The sequence below is a fragment of the Bubalus bubalis genome, chromosome 14 (genome assembly GCF_019923935.1).
Source record: "Bubalus bubalis isolate 160015118507 breed Murrah chromosome 14, NDDB_SH_1, whole genome shotgun sequence".
NCBI lineage: Eukaryota > Metazoa > Chordata > Mammalia > Artiodactyla > Bovidae > Bubalus > Bubalus bubalis.
The window spans coordinates 49,701,063-49,721,404 of record NC_059170.1 but is presented as its reverse complement, the minus strand read 5'-3'; the positions used below and the strand labels follow the sequence as shown (position 1 = coordinate 49,721,404).

The window sequence follows — 20,342 nt, the reverse complement described above, 5'->3', positions numbered from 1 at the left end:
AGAGAAGGTCAGGCCTCCTGGAAATCGGGAGCAGCCAGTCAGGTTACAGAATTCATTTGCATCCTGGGGACTCCATGTGCAACCCCGTGGCCTGTTGGGGACGCATTCTGGAGGAGCGAATGCATTTAAATGGAGCGGGTGATTCTGAAAGAAAATGTGCCGTTTCACTGCGAATATCTCATCATTTCTCCCTGGAACTTAATATAATACCCTCCTGGAAAAATCATCTAAAGATTGGGCTTTTGCCCGTGTCCTATAGCAAACCCTCTCCCCACTGCTCTGCATGCTGAGACAATTTAGTTGAAAAGGAGCCACCTTAGAATTTGCCACATTTCTGTTTGACAAAGAGGCAGTTTACTCACTGGTTACATGCTTTCTTGCTGAGACATGAACATTAGGTTGGCAGATATTGAAAATACTATTTTGATACTTAACGCACTTTCTTGGGAATTTATTTTAGAAGCAGAGTAATAAGAGAAATCTTCCTGACTTAGAAATATAAATATGGTGCTACCACTTGGGGTTATTTATTTCCAAGGCAATCAATGAGGAAGCGTTAGAAAATATATTCAGAGTGATTTCAAACCTGATTCCAGTCAAGTGAGTAATCTTTCCATTTTCTTTCCATATGTTACATGATTTAAAAAAAAAAAAAAAAAGATGAAATGGTAAAGAATTAAAAGGCACTCTGGAACTAAGACCATAAATATGAATATAAGACTGTCTATTTTTTTAAGGAATGAAATGGCTTTAATTATGCTGAAACAAATGTTGATAGTGAAGCTAAATACTGTTCAGCAAAATGATTTTGTACATATATATGCATTCTTTTTATATTCTTTTCCATTATGGCTTATCATAGGATATTGAATATAATTTCCTGTGCTATACAGAAGGACCTTGTTGTTTATCCATCCTATATATATTAGCTTACGTCTGCTAACCCCCACCTCCCACTCTATCCCTCCTCCACCCCCACCGCCTTGGCAACCACAACGTCTGTGATTCTGTTTCTGATTCATAGATGAGTTCATTTGCATCATATTTTAGACCCCACATATAAGTGACATCACATGGTATTTGTCTTTCTGATTGATGTCCCTTAGTATGATCATCTCTAGGTCCATCCATGTTGCTGCAAATGGCATTATTTTATTCGTTCTATTCCATTTATACATTTATACAATTCCATTGTATATATACCACATCCTCTTTACCCATTCATCTACTGATGAACATTTAGGTTGCTTCCGTGTAAATAAATTATAAATAAAATACTTACTAAAATAGGCTATTGTAAATAGAACAGGCACAATATTTTGAATACAGATGGTGGCTCCAGGACTTTAGGAAACTCTTGCAGTTGTTTTCCAAGCTGAAGGGTCAACCAGCTGGGATCCGTCTCTTCAGCCTGGCTGCAGGTCTAGATCAAGTCCAGCCCCAGTTATTATAGGGCTCAATACTTGAGTTTCCATTGTACTTACACACCATGGGCTTTGCCTGTATTTGTTGGCAAAAGGGTTCAGAAGTGATTATGAGAAGGGGTTACATGTGGGTCCTTTATGCTTCCTTCACACTAGGGCCATCAAGAAGAGCAGACTTGTGGAGGTGCTCGCCCGGTTCAGTCAGGCACAGAGAGTGAGAAATCACAGGGCAGAGAAACCCTCTTTCTGGTAAGATCCTCTTCCTGGACTATGTTAAAGGTTATTTCGGCTGGGGTGGGGGGGAACTTGGTGGAATGGGTCAGGTGGGTGGATCAAGAGCAGATGCTACCTAGAGACCCAGGTTGGCCATGGGCCTGTGGATACCTGCCCTTGAAGGTATTCATCAGGAGCAAAGGTTTGGAAACCAATGGCCAATAGTCCTTGTGTCTATAACCAGGTACGTGGGACTGGATCTCCTGATCGAGTCAGCTCCTTTGGGCTCTGCTGGGGGTGGGATGGCTTGCAAAGTTCAGGGTGAACTGGACACAAACTCAGTTTTGTGTGCTATTGACCTTGGTGTGGAGACAGGCACCTTCCCATCCATGGAACGTCCTTGCCTGCAGGCCTGCTTTGCTGATGATAGACTCATTCACTGATAAGCCAGGCAAAGCGTAGCCTAGGTGACGCTGCCCTCATTTCCCTCCCTGGCCCTTTGGTGCCCTCCTAGATGGCAGTGGTAGTGGTTTAGTCGCTAAGTCGTGTCTGACTCTTGCAACCCCGTGGACAGTAGCCCACCAGGTTCCTCTGTCCATGGGATTTCCTCTTTTTTCTGGGACCCAAGGACCCTCCTACTCTCGACCCCTCCTTGCCCCTCCCCACCACCAATTGCCTACAAAGCTTAACCTCAGGCAAGAATCTGCATATCATTATAATCTTCGTGGGATATTTTCCATCTTCTCCTCTTGGCAGAGTCCTTGGTTCAGATGGTAGAATAGAAAATTTTGTTTCCCATTTGAGGGTTTCAGGCAGCAAACTGGCAGAGGAGGACATGTAAGGAACATGTCTGCATGCAGATGGCAGCTCAGCTTTGGCCCCACTGTATCCACACCCTGGGCATACACACTTGGCAATATTTGGAGACATGAGACCACAAGATAGAAATGTACTTATTCTTAGAAAAGACATTTGGATGTGAAAAGCCAGTTCATCTGTGCAGATCTGGGTGAATTACATGGCTTGAGCCACAGCACATGACGTTCAGTAGCTGAAGACAAACGGAGATAATTCTGAAGTCACTCTCAGCAGAGACAAGGTATCTGTCGCACTGTGGATAACAGACACCTTCAAATGCACTCAGCCTGGTTCTCTTCCAGTTCTGTTTCAACCTACTTTCCCAGCCCCAGTCGACACCACTCTCGCGGCTGTAGCCTGAGAAAGGAAGTGACCCTCTGAGATGAGAGGGTTTCCCTAGTGACATCCATCCAGCTGGCCACAGTGGGGGCTCGTCTGGGGCCCACACAGTCAGGCCATCAGAATGTGCCAAGATCAGCAATAATAAGGTCTTTGCACAGAATTCCTTCATCATGAGGGGAAAGCAGGTTGGACTGAGACAGACCTGAACCCAGCCCTCGCTTCTAACATACTCAGCCAATGGAACCGAACTACACTTAGAGAATACTCTGACTGAAGAGACAGAAGGAGAGAGAAAGAGAAGAGATAAACCAAGGTCATGGCTGAAAAACTTCAGATACTTTTGCAAATCAGACCGAAGCACTATATCAGCTAAAAGGTCAAAGCATCTTATAGATAAAGTCCCAGTGGCTTTGGTCCTGGAAAGTGGCTCCTGCCAGAAAGCTCCATTCAGATCTACAGAGTGATGGCTTTTATCTATTTAGTCCTACACGCTCCCAAACTTTATCATCATTGTCTTCTAATTGGTCTTGATACCAAGCTCAGGGGCCTAATGAAATCAGCAAGCACAACTCTGAACGGAAAGAAGAAAATCAACTTGTGTTAAAGCAACTCTGAATGGAAAGAAGAAAACCAACTTGTGTTTGGCATTTGATAAAATACCTGTCCTAGAGAAGATTCTTGAGAGCCCCTTGGACTGCAAGGAGATCAAACCAGTCAATCCTAAAGGAAATTAAACCTGAATATTCATTGGAAGGACAGATGCTGAAGCTGAAGCTCCAATACTTCAGCCACCTGATGCAAAGAGCCGATTCATTGGAAAAGACCCTGATGCTGGGGAAGATTGAAGGCAGGAGGAAATAGGGAAGACAGAGGATGGGATGGTTGGATGGCATCACTGACTCAATGGACATGAATATGAGCAATCTCAAGGAGATAGTGAAAGACAGGGAAGTCTGGCGTGCTACAGTCTATGGGGTCACAAAAAGTTGGACACAACTTGGCGATTGAACAACAGCGATTGGATATGGAGCTCTAGACCTGCTGTTGCTGGATTTTTCCCACAATGGATGACTCTGCAGCTGGGAGGGAGAAATTACCATCTGATACCCATGGGGGCTCCCTGGATTCCTCCAAAACAGACAGAGAAGGTCTGAATATACTGACCTTGGAGAAGTGACTCTCCACCTCCATTTCAAACTATCCTCTACTTGATTAGCTTCAAGAAGCACATGCTTACCAAAGATTAGGCCAGGCATCAGGGCTGTAGCTAGACAGAATCCCTACACTGTCTAGAGCAAGGTCCCCTACTTTTTTGGCACCAGGGACCAGTTTCGTGGAAGTCAATTTTTCCACGGATCAGAAGAGGAGTGGTGGTTTCAGGATGCTTTAAGCACATTACATTTATTGCACACTATATCTCTATGATTATTATATTGTGATATATAATGAACTAATTATACAACCCACCATAATGCAGAGTCAGGAGGAAGCCCTGAGCTTGTTTTCCTGGAACCAGATGGTCCCCTTGGGGGGTGATGGGAGACAGTGACAGTAGGGTTTGCACCTCTATGATAGTCTAATGCCACCACCAGTCTGATAGGAGTCGGAGCTCAGGAGGTAATGTGAGTGTTGGGAAGCAGCTGTAAACACAGATGAGGCTTCTGTCGCTTGCCCACCACTTGCTTCCTGCTGTGTAGCCTGGTTCCTAACAGGCCATGGGTCAGTACCAGTCCATGACCTGGGAGTTGGGGACCCCTAGTCTAGATAGTAAATATTGTATTATGATAAATGCTTCATTATAGTGTGATAAATGGTCTTGTGGATGGATGCACAGAACAGGGATACCCAAGGGCACACAGCAGAGAGAACTAATGCTTGTCAAGGGTTGAAGATAGCAGGGGCTTATAAACTAAGAGAAGGCAAGTTCCCTCAAAAAGTGGGACAGTCATCTTGAAAACTATGAACGGATCCATTTTCGAGAGGCATTGCAGGATCAGTATTACGAATATGGGTTTTGAAATCTGGATGAGTCTGACTCTGTCACTTATTGACTGATGAATTTCAAAGCCCCTAAAGTCCTTCTACTCCCCTTTACAATGTGACTTTGCAACTCCTCCAGTCGAGAGGTAAGAGTCTGTTTTTTTACTCCTTGCATCTGATTTTGCCATGTCATTTTCTTTGTGACACAAGCAGAAGCTTGAGCACTGGGGCTGTCCTCTCTTTAGGTTCCTGGGACCACCACAGGCCTGTCCCAGCAGCCTGTTGTTGGATCAGAGACTATTAGATGCGGCAGAGCGCTCAGATTTTTTTGTGAGCCCAGCAAGACTCATGGTAGAACCTCCCAGCTCAGTCCACCCAGTTGCTTGCCCACAGACTTCTGAGCTGAATAAATGATTGCTGCTGGTTGTAGAATAAAAAGGAATTGGTACAACAACAACAAAAGAGACTTATGCTTGTCCTACCTTTGGAAGGGGAAATATTTGATGGGGCTGGAGAAGTGGGAAAAGATGTCTGCTCATTTAGGGAGATGGGCTGTGCTTTTTGTTATTATTACCGAGGGCAGGGTAATGGCTCCTCTGGCTGGGGGACTACCCTGGCTGCCCAGAGATGCTTGCCGATACTCCTCGACCATTTCTGTTGTCACATGGACCCTCCACCAACTTGTGCTACAAGCTGATTGTCCTGACTTTATATTCTCAGTCTCCCTACTGGTGCCCTGGACCACTTGTGTATAGGACACACTCTGTGTGTTCATTAAACAAAACAACAACAACAAAAATACAGCTTGCCTCTCTTAAAACTCTGCTATACCAAATAGGAAGGAGTTGAAGCTTACTTTAGCTTTCACAGCAGATGTTTTTGCATTCATTTTCCCCCCGGGGAGGAGAGGAAATGCAAATTGTTCATTTGAGCAATTTCTATCCCTTTTGGATGGCCCCATCCTCTCTTTCTGTGAAATGTGCATCGTTCCTCAACCAAATTGTATGGGACCATCTTTCCGAAGGGAGAAAACCTAGTTTGCATGCTTCAAATTAGAGAACTGCATTAAAGCGTGTGGAAATCAGAGATGCACACCACCCTGGTCCCAGCCAACTCGGGCCCTCAGGGAGGATGCTGCCTGATGCTTAGCGGTTCCGACATCCCAAAGAGGTGGCAGGAGATCTAATGACATGTCTAAAGAATGTATAGCTCATTATGCACTGTTTTGAAATTGTTGGTGGAGCATCTTTTTTAGGCAGGTGTATTAGGGATGAAACTTTCAAAGCCTCTCTACACAGGCTATGTTCGGGCCAACTCCCTGGTATCAAGAAAGCGGAAGGACAATTGCCCTGGAACTCTGAGGCCAGCAGAAAACTCCGGAAACTGAAACCAAGAAACCTCCAGAGTTCCCAGAGGAAATCAGACCACCCGAACCTTTCTAAAAATGGGTGATCACTGACCAAATTACAAGTCAGGATGAGGGTCTCTGGGGCATGCACTTTTCTGAGGTTTCAGAATATTTTCACTGGACTGAGAATGTTTGGACTCAGGTTTTTGGTTTTCTGGATCAGGAAAAATATCTGGGCCATTTTCCCCTCAAGAAAACAGAGCAAAGGGACCACGACTGTCCCGAGGGCTCCAGGGCAGGCAGAACCCTGCTCCCCATCCAGTAGCAGCTGCTCCTGACACTCCATCCTGGGATGCTTACTCTGCAGCTACTCCCTGGACAGCCACGTCGCTGTCATTTACTGCTGGGCTGGCCTTCCAGAAGCCCAATCCCATGGACTTTTGATGACAGGGATTTTCAGTGTTTGGCTAGTAAAGTTGCACTGTTTTTCTCCAGTGGATAAAAAAATCCTGACTTCCTTTGTCTCTAATTAAAGACAGATGGGCAGAGGATGACTTGCCTCTTCATTTTTTCCCTCCGTGTGAGCGTGTGGCTGAGGGCAATCCACTTTGCCTGTCACCAATTTGTTGGGCAGTTTTAAACAGGTCACCGATCTCTCTGCAACGTGAGAGACACACACACACACTTCTCTGTTGGGTGTCCTGTGCTCCTTCCCTGTTGGGTGGTATTTAGCACCTGTAAAAGTGCTCTGGAAGCAAAGCCCTAGGTTGTCAAAATGCCCATCCATCATTATAAACAAATTTATTCCCTAACACTTGTGGTCTTTAGAACTAACTGGAGTAAGTGCAAAAAAACAAAAATCTCTTTGAAATAAAAGGGAGAAAGATGGAGTAAAAGTCTGGTCCACACGGTAAGTTAACAACACCCTGGGACTGCAGGTTTTTTCCTACTTGAGAAGCTTTAATTCTGCAGGTGCAGAAGCATGAGGAGAGCAAAGACCTTCCCAGATCACCAAAAGGCAAACTATTTGCTGCCACTTTGTGCCTTTTCCCCCCCGAAATAGGCATCAGCACAAGTCATCGTTCTTGTGCAGCAGGTGTAGCTCGTGCCCGGGTGATCCTTCCAAATGAATCAGTGTTTAATTAACATACCCAGGCAAGAATACTGGAGTGGGTTGCCATGCCCATCTCCAGGGTATGTTCCCGACCTGGGGATTGAACCTGCATCTCTTACATCTCCTGCATAGGCAGATGGATTCTTCACCACTAGCTCCCCCTGGGAAGTCTTATATCTCCATAAATCTGGGGTGGGGGGGCGGCGGGGGGAATTAAGTGCATTAGGCCTTCCCTGGCAGTCCAGTGGAAACTTCACCTTCCATTGTAGGAGATGAGGATTTGATCCCTAGTTAGGGAGCTAAGATCCCACATGCCTCGTGGCAAAAAAAAACCAAAAACAAAAACATAAAACAGAAGCAATATTATAACAAATTCAATAAAGATTTAAAAAAATGATCCACATTAAAAAAAAACTTTAATAAATAAGAAAGTGCATTACTTAAGGTATTACAAATAAAAAAATAGAAAATGAGAAGTAAAAGGGGAGAGTCTTTCAATGTTTTTAAAATGTATGTGTCCCAAAATATTGACGATAGCTGCCTTAGGTATTTTGGTAACGATCCTTGTCAGAGTCTAAAAAATGAGCCATCCTCGTCCGTATTACTCACCAGAAACATGCTCAAAGCTTCTCATGTTTAATACATTTGGAAGAGAGTTCACCCACCTGCTAACAGAAGCCCCCAGAAGAGGGTCCCTGGGGAGGACGGAGGAGTGACCATGATGCTCTATCTTCCTCGAGTGGCTTTTTGCTTTTCTCTTCCGGAAGGAGTTCAGAAGCAAAGAGGAAGTGTCTTTTCTGTCCTCGAACACAAGGAATCAGGACTGAAACCTATCATGATTCCAGTCCCTTGGACCCATGCCCCCGCCCCCGAATGAAACCATGCCAGCCATCGCAGACCTGCTCCACTGCTGCAAGGGAAGAGAGAAGAGAAGCTGGAAGAGAGGGATCAGAAAAGGGCCTCCTGCTTCATCACACACTGAGCCTGATCAGGTTCTTTGCAAATCACCACCGAGAAGTCGCTGCTCTGGGAAGTGCTGCTCTGCCATCACTCATGTCCGTAAACCTGGGACAAGTATGGCTTTATCAGGGTTCATCTGGTGCTTATCACAGTCTTGCTGATGGCCGTACATACTCAGAAGACCCTGAAAACCAAGAGCTGGCCACCCCCATGAGAACCGCCCCAAATCCCAGTTTCCACCAAAGGAGATTAAAGCAAAGAGCTGTTTTTAGGGACTGTGTGTGTGTTTGTGCACGCTTTTGTTTTTTTAAACTGTTCAAAGAATCCGTAGGAGGATTTTTGCTCAGAGCTCTGGCCCTCCAGACAGCCCAGGGCCCTCCACCACATCCTGCCTCTCCACTTCCTCCCCCTTTTTCCCAGCTCCAAGCCAAGCTGGGAAGTCTCTCACGCCCCTGAGGCTTGGCGGGAGGAAGCCTGAACTTGATACAGCTGCCTTTCCTGGGGCCTGCGAAGCACATTGATCCCTGGGTCTGGGCTGCTTTGCCTGCCTATTTTTAGCCTCTTGCTGTAGACCTTTCTGAGGGCTCAGGACATGTCTCCATTTGGGCTGGGCCACGCCAGGGAGGGGTCCCCGTGTGCTGCAGGGGCTGTTGGACACCTGAACAGGGATCCATGCAGCAGTTAAATGTGGTTTGTTTTAACGTCAAAAGGAAGAGGAATACACACCCTTCACCAGCTCCCTCCCTGTCTCCCAAGAACAAAGGTCTGAGTTGCCTCTTCAGCCCAGCAGCAGGCCCTAGAGGGTAGTTGTGGATGCTTGACTCAGGTCACACTGCAGAGGCAGAGGGGCAGGAATGTCCCACGCAGGACAGCCAGTCACAGATCAGGTCAGGCTTGGGCAAGGACCTGCCTCCCCAGCCTGTCCTCCATCCTTGTCCCCTGTGTCAGGCAAGCCACCCTCCCCACCACATGTCCTGGTTTCCAGCCTTGGCACCCACTGCTTCTGCAGAGCTGAGCTTGCTTGTCTGCTCTGCGTCTTCAAGACCCAGGGCAGACCCCACCACAGCCTCCATCGTCTAGGAATGGTTGATGTGTGGCTGTCACACCCACCCAACAGGGTGCCTTGAGGGTGACCACGTCTGCTCACGTTATCTGCATTGTGTGCCTGGTGGTCCATGCCTGAAGGGAGAGTGTGTGGTCGTGAGGAAGGAGGCGTGGTTTGGGGCCGGCATATGACCCCATGTAACAGGTTCAGTGAAAGCCGAGCAAAAGAACCAGCAGATGACATGCATGTGGTGACCGAAGGTCAAGAACCAGCAAATTGCCACAGTTAGAAAATATGCACCAGCTAACTCTGGTTTTCTTTGTACTTATCCAGGTGATTAGTTTAAGTAAGACTTTCTGAATTGACTCCATTCATCCATTTAGGAAAACCAAGAACCCCTGGTGGCTCAGACAGTAAAGAGTCCGCCTGCAGTGCAGGAACCCAGGTTCGATCCCTGTGTCAGGAAGATCTTCTGGAGAAGGAAATTGCAACCCACTCCAGTATTCTTGCCTGGAGAATCCCATGGATGGAGGAGCCTGGCAGGCTACAGTCCATGGGGTCACAAAGAGTCGGACACGACTGAAAGACTTCATTTTCACTTTCATCCACTTAGGAAACTTATGGCACCTAGACCCAGGTTGGTTGGGCCAATTGTTATGTGGGTGAACTTAAAACATCATTGTAGGGACTTCCCTGGTGGTCCAATGGTTAAGAATCTGCCTGCCAATGCAGGGGATGCCAGTTCAATCCCTGGTCCAGGAACTAAGATACCACAGGCCTTGGAGCAACTGAGCCTGCACACCACAAAAAAGATCCTATATAATACAACTAAGACTTCAAACAGCCAAATAAATAAATAATAATTGTGAAATATTGAATATACCGTCTCTGACTTGTCTCCATGCATGCTAAGTCACTTCAGTTGTGTCCAACCCATTGGAACCCTACGGACAGTAGCCTGCCAGGCTCCTCTGTCCATGAGATTCTCCCAGAAAGAAATACTGGAGTGGGTTGCCATGCCCTCCTCCAGGGGATCTTCCCACCCGGGATTGAACCCACATCTCTTAGGTCTCCTGCATTACCAGGCGGGTTCTTTACCACTACGTCACCATCATTATCACCCAATATTCAGGCAGAATGTCATATCCAAAATAATCAGACGTGACACTTAGAAATGAAAAACGAGCTAGAATTCACAAGCTGACATGAGACAAATAATCGCCGTTCAACCCAAAAATGACATCCCAGCAGTGACCCTGCAGTATTTACACCGGAGCTTGTCATACTAACTCTTGGATGGGGTGCGGGCGGGCCAGGGGTGGGTAGCTGACAGTCACCAGGTGTAACTGCAGAGCCAGCGCTAGGAGGTGGGATTTCTGACCAAAGGAAGAGGTCCAAGGATTAGGTAAGTTCAGTACGAGGGCCCCTGAGCCTGGGACAAACTGCAGCAGAGAGGCCCCGGCCAGAGTCGGCATGAGAACAGGTGTCCAGCACAGGCCTGACCCAACGCTTGGGGACGGGCCCTCAGGAGCCCGTGTCACCGCTGACCCAAGGCAGCTCCTGCCGCATGGGTCAAGAGGGACTCACGGCTCCACTGCCCCACAAGGAGGCACTGAGTTCTACAGACTTCTGTTAAGATCACTAGACCCATGGTTCACCACCCAAGGGTGTAATCAGAACTATCATAGGAGTTTTCTTTGTTTGTTTCAAAATCCATGTCAGGGCCTCCCACTGAACCTGGAAAGCTAGAATCTTGGATGAGACTGGGGTGAGGTGGGCAGGCATGTGTGACTTTAGAAGGCTGCCCAGGTGACTTAGATACAGCACCAGCCCCAAGGTGGGCACCTTCTCAGCCCAGCAGTTTGAGGTCAGAGACCCTGGCTTTGTGAGGTTTTATTGAAGTAGAGTTGATTTACAATGTTGTGTTAATTTCTGCTGTACAGCAGTGATTCAGTTATATATATATATATGTTCTTTTTCGTATTCTTTTCCATGATGGTTTATCATAGGATGTTGAATATAGCTCCCTGTCCTACACAGGAGGACTTTGTTGTTTATCTGTTCTATGTATAATAGTTTGTACCTGCTAATTCCAAACTCCCAGTCCGTCCCTCCCCTGCTCCTGCTCCCCGTTAGTGACCACAAGTCTTTTCTCTGTGTCTGTGCGTCTGTTTCTATTGCATAGGTAAGTTCATTGTGTCATATTTTAGAGCCCACGTATAAGTGATGTCATGATATTTGTCTTTCTCTGTCTAACTTTCTTCACTCAGTATGATAATCTCTAGGCCCATGTATGTTCTGCAAATGGTGCTATTTCATTCTTTTTATGGCTGAGTAATATTCCATTGTATATATGTATCACATGTTATTTATCCATTCATCTGCCAATGAAGCTTGTTGCCACGTCTTACCTATTGTGAACAGTGCTGCTGTGAACCTAGGGGTACATGTATCTTTGAATTATAGTTTTGTCTGGATATATATGCCCTGGAATGGGATTTCTGGATCACATGGCAGCTCTGGATTTCCCAGGTAGCTCAGTGGTAAAGAATCTGCCCAACAATATATCTGCCTGACAATACAGGAGCTGCAGGAGGACTCGGGTTTGCTCCCTGGGTGAGGAAGATCCCCTGGAGAAGGAGGCCTGATCCCGCTCCAATATTCTTGCCTGAAGAATTCCATGGACAGAGGAGCCTGGCGGGCTACAGGCCATGGGGTTGCAAAGAGTCAGACACGACTAAGTGACTGAGCATGCACGGTAGCTCTAGTTTTGGTTAGAGACCACACATCTTCATATGTAGTACAGTTCCTCTCACATCAAGACCTAAAATGATATTTGTTGACTGAATGAACTAATGTGTGAAAAAAATGAACAAACACTCCCAGTGACCATAAGAATTATTATTGATGCCAACAAACACAGGGAAAGACTGGAGTTTCCCACAATAGATTTCAGCCCCAGTTGTACGTTAAGTCTTCCAGTTACCCACTCAGAACAACAGCTAAATGTGATAGCATTAACGTGTACTTTATAGACTAGTGCAGTTCAGCAGTATATGGTATTACTGGGCAAAATGAGGATTTGTATGAACATCGCAGAAGACAGCATACAACGAAAGAAAGTTCTCCACCTAACTCACAATTAATTATATCATCTGAGGCTTCATTCTGGCTTTGGAAACAATGGGAACCATAATTACATGTCTAAAGCCCAAAATGGAAGCCCACAAGTGTTTGACAAGGGGAACGTAAGGATGATGGAGTGCTTTACCCATCAGCTTGACCACAGAGCAGCCCTGGTGAGTCACGCTTTCAGGCCGCAGTAGGATTTCTCATTACCCTCCATTCTTCTCAGTAAGTATATTGAGCTCGTGGCTACTTGATGGATGTGACTCTGTTTGTGAATTCAGGCTGGCCTGCTGTCTTCCTGGACCTGACTCGTATATAGAATAGCCATGCAAATTAGCATGGGCCTCGGGCCAGGAAAAATTAATCCAGGCTTCAGTGCAATCAAGTAAAAGGTGTCAAAGGGCAACAAAGAGGGGGGTGTGCCTGGAGCCAGGGATGCTCACTTTTACAGGTTTCTCTGCTCACCACCTGGTGATTGTGTTTTTTAGTTTTTTTAAATTTTGTGACTAGCAAACTGGCAAAAATGTAAGAGAAGCTGGTGGAAGTCTTTCTAAATCTGTATGGGATGTGATGGAAGTTCATGTTGAAAGTGCAATTAAGGCAGTCAGAGAGGGCATCCCCAGCATCAGGTCTAAGTGGGCCTCCAGGCTGGCTGCCTGGCCTCCATCTCAGCACCCGGCCATGCCTGGACAGCGCTCTCCGCACTGGGCTGTTTCATTCACTTGGTTTGTGATGGTTGTCTGTCCCCCACTTTGGATTGAGGTCCTGGAGGCTGAGGATCACATCTGTCTTGCCTTCCTCTGATTCCCAGCAAGTGGCACAGGCACTGCAGGAACACAGGAGATGCTGGCGATGCCCCCCAGCCTTCCTCTAAGGACAGCAGGCTCCAAGGTCAGCCAGGTCCACAGTTCACCTCGTACCTGACCTTCATTGAACCCCCTGCTGGCCAGCAGCTCTTGTGTTCTGCTTGGGTCCAGGGTGTCTTGAACACTCACTAAGTTTTCTTTTAGCCATGCCGGCAAGATGCTAGGTGAAACACCACCCAGAGAAAACAAGACAGAATGCGAGCAGCACAGGCAAACTGGAGAAGGAAAAGCAGGGGCTAGGGTGAAGGGGGGTGTGGATCCAGGGAGTAGATGGTCAACAGAGAGCCAGGTGGCAGGCCAGGGTCCCAGAGGGGCTGGAGGTGGAGGGCAGGAATCAGCCTAGACCAAGCATGTGGTGATGGAGACCCAGGCATAGTGGTACCCACTTCACAGGATTCCACTTCGAGGCCTGCTGCAGGGGCAGAGCCCATAGTAAGAGCAGTAACTGGTATCTAATGAACCCTCAGTCCATGTGCAGAGTTTCCTCCTGGTGGGAGTAACTGAACCAGGTCCAGGACAGGTAATCGTCAGAGCTTAGAGGTCAGAGCTTGGAGGATTTGATGGCTGGGATGGTATTGTCTCGAGAGAACCAGCAATGTCCCAAGTCTCTGTCAGTCAGTCCCCCGCCCATGAGGTTTGATCGTGTATGTGGTATCACCAAGGAACAATGGCAGAGTGACAACCAAAACACACTGTTATCTCCTGGTGCCCCCAACAGAGCGTTTGCTCACTAGTTGAGCTGGGTCAGAACCAGTGGTCTCAACCAGTGGTCCCCAACCTTCTTGGCACCCAGGACCAGTTTCGTGGAAGACAGTTTTTCCATGGATCAAGGGAAGGGGTGGTGGTGGTTTTGAGATGACTCGAGCTCATTACATTCATTGTGCATGCGCATGCCCAGTAGCTTAATCGTGTCCAATACTTTGCGACCCTATGGACTGTAGTCCACCAGGCTCCTCTGTCGATGGAGTTTTTCAGACAAGAACACTGGAGTGGGTTGCCATTTCCTCTTCCTGGGGATCTTCCCGACCCAGGGATCAAACTTTTGTCTCCTTGCATTAGCAGGCTAATTTTTTACCACTGAGCCACTGGAAAGCCCACATTTGTATTATTATGTGCACTTTATTTCTATCATTATTACATCAGCTCCATCTCAGATCATCAAGCATTAGATCTCAGAGGTTGGGGACCCCTGGTCTAGATCAAAAGCTACACAACACAAAGACCTCCTCCCCCACAAAAATATGTAAATGATAGAATTAGCAAATTAAGAATGTCTGTAGGAAGAGTGTGGGCACGCACGTGAAGGCAGCTGAGTCCTGGATGAGGTGATCAGAGGGGCTGTTGCCTGAGGCTATGCCCTCGGATGATGGCAGCCTTTGAGTGTCGCCATCCTTCAAGCATCTCTTCCTTGGAGAAGGATGTCCCACAAGGAAGTGGCCCGGCCAGGATGCAGGTGAACAGGCAGAAGCATGAAGACATGGGAGGGGAACCATCTGCCCCTATAGCAGTTGTAGTAATAACAATAATGATGATGGTAAATATTTAGATCTTATTTGCAGAGTGCAATGAAATGTACTGTTGGTACATGTTGGTAGCTGTTCTTTGCCTTGAGATAAGCAGATTGCTTTAGTGACTTATCCAAGACCGTAAACCTAGGAAGTAGCAGAGACAGAACTCAATACCAAGACGGCAAAGCCCACCAGCTTTCTGTCCACCACGGAAAGCTGAATTAATCCCTCTGGGGAATATGATTTAGATATAAGGCAGGCCTGACACTGCACCAGTCATCCCAGCCAAGCCCTCTCCTTCCATCACTGGTCCTTCTAGGCATCTTCTGCTGACTCCCAGGAGAGGAAATTTTCTCTCTGGCTATACCTTTCCAATTATACATAATGTAAACTCTTTCTGGGAATTCCCTGGTGGTCCGGTGGTTAAGACTCCACTGCAACTATTGAGCTCAGGCACTCCAGAGCACACGAGCGACAGCTAGAGAGCCTGAGTCCTGCAACTACTGAAGCCCACACGCCACAACTAGGGAGTCTGTGCACTTTAACAAAAGGTCCTGCATGACTGAAATAAAGATTCTACATGCCACAACTAAGACCCGACACCACCAAATAAATAAATAAATATTTTTTAAAAATAAAATCTTTCCAACAATCGGTTAATTCTTAAATGCTCATCACTAGTACAGGATTTATGGCAATAGGAACCATCTAAATATACTGGTAACTTGTTTTAAATAAAACAGTATATCTAGGTGCCAGGATACATAGAGCAATGAAATGGACCTTGGAATATGGTTACTTATTGCAACCAAAAGATGTCATTTCAAATTACTCAAGTGAAAACATGGATTATATAAATGATGATAGAATAAATGATAAGATAAAGGAAAACTCAACTGAATCTTTACCTTAGTCTTTACCATCAACATACAGATGCATCAAAAATTTAAGTATAAAAGTACAAAGCCATGAATGTACTGGATAAAAGCTATGACTATTTTTATAATCTTGGAATGAGGAAGGGACTTTTCCATCCCAAGATTATATTGATATAGCACATAATTTTAAATCTCATGTAGCAGATACAAGTAACAGAGAGAAATAATGAACTGGGAAAAATATTTGCAAACTGTATAACAGATTGAGAGTTAATATATTTACTATACACAGAGCTCCTACAAATCAATAAAAGGAAACAAATAGCCCAATAAAAATGGGACAGGAAACACACAAGCTTTTTTAAGGTACAAAAGGGTATATTTTATTTACTTATTTACTTTAAATTGGAATATAATTGCTTTATAACATTGTTAGTTTCTGCTGTACAACAAAGTGAATCAGCTATACTTATACATATATCCCCTCCCATCCAGCCCAGTCCCACGCCTCTAGGCCGTCACAGAGCACCAAGCTGAGCTCCCTGTGCTATACAGCAGCTTCCCACTAGCTAGCTATTTTACACATGGTAACCCAGGTTCTTTCCTGGAGAATCTCAGGGACCGGGAGCCTGGTGGGCTGCTGTCTATGGGGTTGCACAGAGTCGGACACGACTGAAGCGACTTAGCAGTAGCAGTAGCAGCAGCAGCAGTGTATATAAATAAGCCAATGCTAGTCTCAATTCGTCCCACCCTCTCCTTCCCCCTTTGTGTCCATGAACCTATTTGCAGGGCAGACACAGAGAACACACATAAGCTTTTAAACAAAGAAGAAATATCTAACATGAAAATATACTCAATCCTTAATAATAATAAATAATAATAAAATAATAATAAATAATAATAAAAAGCATAGTCACACAAGTAACTATAGTGTATTTGTGTGTGTAGGTTTACCTATCAAATACAAAGAATAATGAGACTGAATGTTGCTAGCATGCTACAGAATGGGTTTTTGCATGCACTGGTAGTTGGCATACAAAATGGCATAACTTCTGGAGGAAAGTTTAGTAATATACACCCAAATTTAAAATATACATACTTACTCTTAGCCCAAGAATTGCAAGTCAAAGTATTCATTTATTTTTACTGTGGTAAAAGACATATATTATAAAATTTACCATTGTAACCACTTTAAAATGTACAGTTCAGAAGCATCAACTACATTCACATTGTTGGGCCACCATCACCACCATCCACCTGCAGAACTTTTTTCTCTTCCCCTATTGACACCCTTCACCTATTAAACAATTGTGTTCTTTCTGTCTCTAGCAATTTGACCAAAGAATTAATCTGAATGAGAAATTGCATTAAGAGCTACATATATATGCACAAAAGATGTACAAGATGTCATTCAAAAAGCATTTCTTGAGGACCTACTCAAGGTATGCTGGGTAATAAACCAGATAGACCAGGTTACCTGACTTACGCACAAGTCATGATCAAGAGAAGGTAGAGCATGAACAAGTGCATAAAGAATAGAGCATTAAGTTGCCATTAAGTTTGAAGAAAATGAACAGGGACTTCCCTGGTGTTGCAGTGGTTAAGGATCTGCCTTGTAACACAGGGGACGCCGGTTTGATTCCTGGTCCAGGAATTAAGACCCCACATGCTGCAGAACAACTAAGCCCACTCGAGGCAACTATTGAGCCCTCTGGAGCCTATATGCTACAACAAGAGAGTCTGTGTGCCACAATGAAAGATCCAGAATGCCGCGACTAAGACCTGATGCAGCCAGGTAAATAAATAAATACTTAAAAAAAGTTCTCTCAAGCACTATTTATAAGAACCAACAAATTAGAAAAACGAAACATCCAAGCAACATCTCTGTGAAGGAGGAGAATCCATCTGGCCAGATGTCATTATGTGCCAGTTTATTACAGACCGCAAGAGACTTTCTCAGAACTAACTCCCTTAATTCAGGGTTTTCTTCTGTATTTTCCTGGAGGGCAAGAGTTTCCAACATTTGGGGGTAGAAAATAATGTAGCAGGGGTCCACGCCAATGCTGCTTTATTCCAAGAAGGAATGCATGGATGACAGTTTCAAGGGTTTGATGTCCAACCCCTCCTAAAACTGTAACATAACAGCCGGCAGATGAAGAGGCTGATCTAAATCTCCTTTCTGTGGTTTTACTTTTGTTCTGGCAGACTGAGCAACACGAAAAAAAAAAAAAATAATTACAGCGCGTGCATGGGAAACATTCTTCCCTTTTTTCTTGAGTAACGGACACGTTGGAGAGCCAGCGTGAGTAAGGGGCGACGGCTTTGCTGTGATAAATGCAAAAAAGCATCCAGGGCCTGGCCTACCCTGAGCCCAGGCAGGAAATTCAAGGGTAATATAACACTTTACCGTTAAGTAATGCCATTGGAATAAAACCATGTTTGGGATGACTTTTGGCTCTCACTTGGAATTTCTGTTTCATTTGCTTCCAAAAAGAACTCTTCTCCCATAAAGTTCTTAACTTGCATTTCAAAAGTTTTTGTAGCTGTATAAATAGGATGTATGCGAACTGGCCTTGAATTGAAGCTGTATGTCATAGAACACGCAGAAAAACACATGCAATCCAGGACCTCTGTTTTCAGGATGGATTCCAGGGCAGCAGCTTCCAGCAATGGAAGTGTAATTCACAGGTTAGAGACCTCACTCTGCCCCCTGCTAGCAGTGTGACCTTGCGTGGATTCTTTGACCTTGGAGCCAGTAAAAGAGGAATAACAACAGTACCCACTCAGAGGGTTTTTTGACGATAAAATGCAAGAATATGAAAGGCTCAGTGCTAGCCTGCCATACAGCTTTTTCCTTCTTTCCTGGGCTTCATAACTGAGCTGGGCATGACTAGCCTCAGCGTAGAAAAAGACTAGAATGGAAAACCAGAATTTATTTTTGTCTGAATAACTTGGCCATGGTTGGACTGTTTTTCCCTGTTGGTTTTAAGCCATATTTCTCCAGTGCTGCCTCCTAGGCTGAATTTCTGCATGATTGAAACACCATCTTCAGTTTCAGAGGAACTCAGGTGAACTGAAGCATCTCTGCATAACTTGGATGGTGCAGGAATCAGACCCACGGGACAGACTGGTCAATCTGCAGGTGTTTAGCTGGGAGAACACTGGGGGTGAGGGTGTGAGGAGTGTCTCCAAACATCTGAAGGGTAATACCATGTGAAATAGAAATTTGATTAATTCTCCATGGTTCCATAAGTGGAGGCAGATTCCAGTTTTATGGATAGAAAACCTTTTTTTTTTTTTTTTTTTTAAATCAGATTGTCAAGCAAAGATGCTGTCTTCTGATGTAAGGAATTCCAAAGGGATCCTATCAGGGAGTAGTTCTTCACATCCCAGGAGTCCTACAGGGAATTCTGCATCAGAAAAAAGCTAAGTAAGCGCCCTTTCAGGTTCTTTTCAGGTCGAGGAGGCTGCAGTTCAGGTAGCTACAGACATGCAACATTTTGCTGCAGGCACTTAAGGAAGCGGCCCTAGGAGCTGCAAGGCACATACAGGCGCTCAACAGACTGAGCTTATATGAGAATTTTAACCTTTCATAACACAAGTGTCATGCCACATGGGGTGGGGGGAGCCTTTAACCCGCTAGAAAGGAAAACGTTCCTAGTTTAGGTATCATATTTTACAGGTTCCATCATATTTTACAAGTTCCTGTAGACACAGGGACCAAATGAAACTGAACCACGATCTTGGGCATCAAATTACACTTCACTTTTACCTTTTCCCCCTGTGATTCTGACATAAGTGATTAAAAATGAACCCGAACCTTTGACCTACCCGTTTGGTTTTGTTCTTTTTTTTCCTCCTCTCTCTGTTCACCTGCAAACCTCCGCTAGTCGTTTCATAGAGCTTTGGTCAACTGCTTTCAACAGCTAGACATTAAAGCCACTGAGGGCATAAACAGGAAGCTGGTGTTTAGGTGGGAGTTCCTAGGAATTTTATACCACTGACCACAGAGGCCAAGAGAGAAAGGAAATAGGAAAAACAGTGTAAATACCTGGGTGACTAATGACGCGCAGCTCAGCTGGCTTTTCTGAACACTTAACAGGAAGTCTTTCCAGGGGAAACACCCTGCACATTTTTCGGGACCCCGCGTGGCACTGAAGGGCCGTATCGGGGCGTTTGCTGGTAACCCAACAGACTCTGCCCACGTCTCCAAGACGCCAACTCGATTTGCATGCGTGGTGCAAACCGCTCGCCGAGCGCCAGGCTCCAGGTCTGGGATTGCAAAGGCTTGGAGGGCCACCCCCTTCCCGGTTCACACCGCGAGCGCCTAAGAGGATTTAGAATCAAGTGGGCACGTTTGCAGGCCTCGTTGTGAAGAGGCAGCTGGAGCGCGGCGCAGCCCCCCGCGCCCCAGGGCTGCATTGTCCTCCGAGGGGCCGCCGCCAGGGCTCCTTTGTGCGCGGGGCTGGCCCTGCCCTCCCGCCCGGGGCCCCGCGGGCCCCCTCCCCGACCTATCCCCCCAGCCCCCCACAACCACGCAGACGGCTCCCTCCGGCCCCCGACCCGCCGGCTGTCGCGGGCCCCGCGCCGAGGAGCAGGCAGGGCGGGCAGGCCATCTGCACCGAGACGGACTGCGGCCCCGGAAGGTCAGCGCCCCGACGATCGCCGTCTGAACAG

At 46.0% G+C, this 20,342-nt stretch overlaps 2 long non-coding RNA genes across 12 annotated transcripts in view; one reads left to right on the top strand and one right to left on the bottom strand.

Annotated features, from left to right (window-relative positions):
• LOC102403501 overlaps positions 1 to 3,628 on the top strand; it is a 156,020-nt gene extending 152,392 nt beyond the window's left edge. For all 11 annotated transcript variants that reach the window (XR_003103242.3, XR_003103229.3, XR_003103223.3 and 8 more), the window contains 2 exons: positions 1,581 to 1,673; positions 2,442 to 3,628. This is a non-coding gene — a long non-coding RNA (uncharacterized LOC102403501). The remainder of the gene's footprint in view (positions 1 to 1,580; positions 1,674 to 2,441) is intronic.
• Positions 3,629 to 18,780: 15,152 nt separating this feature from the next.
• Positions 18,781 to 20,033, bottom strand: LOC123329234. The gene is made up of 2 exons (XR_006544604.1): positions 19,717 to 20,033; positions 18,781 to 19,075 (listed from the first exon to the last, which is right to left on the bottom strand). It is a non-coding gene; the product is annotated as an uncharacterized LOC123329234 (long non-coding RNA).
• Between the last annotated feature and the right edge of the window lie 309 nt (positions 20,034 to 20,342).